This window comes from Parambassis ranga, chromosome 22, assembly GCF_900634625.1.
Source record: "Parambassis ranga chromosome 22, fParRan2.1, whole genome shotgun sequence".
Taxonomy (NCBI): Eukaryota; Metazoa; Chordata; class Actinopteri; family Ambassidae; genus Parambassis; species Parambassis ranga.
Genome location: NC_041042.1, coordinates 9,176,582 through 9,178,620, shown reverse-complemented (window position 1 = coordinate 9,178,620; position 2,039 = coordinate 9,176,582).

Below are 2,039 nucleotides of genomic sequence, written 5' to 3'. Positions count from 1 at the left end.
TGGAAATTTCTTATATGTGCATCATTTTCTTGTTTTGTTGTGTTGCCCAGACTTTTAAGACCGTGTATAACAACAGGCTTCTATTTATTTTTTTTATTTTTTGTACAACTGTCGGCCGAGTGCATGACAAAAATGGACCGTCACTTTTACCTGTCCCACCGTAAACACGGACAGGTAGGAACCAAGGTTACTTCTTCTTCTTCTTCTTCTTCTTCTTTTAGGAATTTAGCTGGCGGATGGCAACCAATTTAAGGTGCATTTACCGCCACCTACCGGACTGGAGTGTGGATGTCAGAGGGAATCCTTTACATAAATTCAATACGACTAAACAATCCCGTGTTTTTCAAGTATATTATTAACCCTTTCCTTACATTTTTAACCAATGTTACCCTGAGGCAAAGTGACATCAATAAGCAAATATTACACATACACACGTATTTTTAGACAAATGAAATAATCAATTATGTGAATCGTTTTGTTCAATACTGATAGCAATAACACTAAATATTCGTAGCCTTGAAGCCTTGACAAAACCGTAATCTATCGCTTTTACTGACAATGCGCATGTGCCAAAAAGTGCTATGTAGATATTCTGCTTGAATGGCAAACAGGACCACATCCCTTTCTGACTTTTATTTTCTAGGGAATTAATTCCCGGAGAAACAGAAGACAAATGTATTTCTTGCATCAGGGAATAAAAACATACCCTATTGTGAACAGCCTTAGGGCTTCAAGCTTTACCTTGGTGCATGCTAAGATGAAGAGTATGTGATACATGTTGAGCAATACGGTGCAGAAACATAGTGTTGTAATCAAAAGATCAAAGCCCCCTGGACCTGAAACATCAATCCATAAAGACATGGTATCCAGCTGGAGATAGGAGCAACTCAGTGCTTTTATATATGTCCGCTGAAATCCTCCCTATAAAGCATCGTCATAATAAGGGTTTTAGGCTTCCATGCTGAACAGATTTTCACTTGGCCCTTTGTGTCAGAGAATCTCACCTGGCCTTTGGAGTGGGGGCAGAGGGGAGCAAACCTTCCTGCCCCTTACTACTATGGAGAGACAGCCTTTCTCTGTAACCCACTCTCATTCACAGACGTCATTCATGTGCAAATCATCCTTGGACCTATTGTTCACCCTCTGCGCTCCCAGATACTTGCTGAATCAAGTGATAAATGTAATGGCAAGGCTGAAAATATGTTTCATATCATGAAAAGGTATAATAAGACTTATCAGAGTGGGAAACCAACCTTATACAACTAGCTGGAACAACATGTTTGTTGTTAATTTGAAACTATTACATACTGTACAGTGAAGTGTGCATACTTTTCTATAACTGTACCTCACAGGGTGAACATGAATGTTTCTGTATTGGGCAGCAATGTGCAAAAAATAGCTGGATGAACATTTGTATGTATTTTTTGAAGGATTAATATAATAATATAGAGTTCAAGTATTGGGAAGTCATGAAAAAAAACAAGTGGAATTGTTAACCTTTGAACAGGTTGCTTCCAGAATATATATGTTGTATTTTGAAAATAACGTTATTGCTTTCATTTTCAGTCACTTCATAAGCAACTCCCTGGTTAGGTTTACAATCATGGTTTGGGGTAAAATAGATCTTTTCACAATAGACCTACAGATTATGTGACTGTAGGATGACACAAATGTACATTAATACTATTAGATCCAACTGCCTTACATATTGATTCACTACTGTCATTCTTCTAGTGAGGAGGGCCTGATCCAATCAGTGTTTACTCCTCTCCAATTAAGCCCATGTCAACAGTTACCAGATAGATGTCAAAATACATACTGTACTTATGCACACTGAAGTGGTATTCAAAACATCCTAGCTGTAGATAACACAGCAGATCCTGGTAAATGGCTGTGTTCTTGGCTGCTGATAAACTCTTTAATTGAAGATGTGACAGAAGAGCCTGGAACATGAAACAAAAACCTTGGAGACAGAGCTCAATTAAGCTTTGCAAACAGAATAAACTGTTTTTGTTTTAACATTCAAGGACAAAAGCACT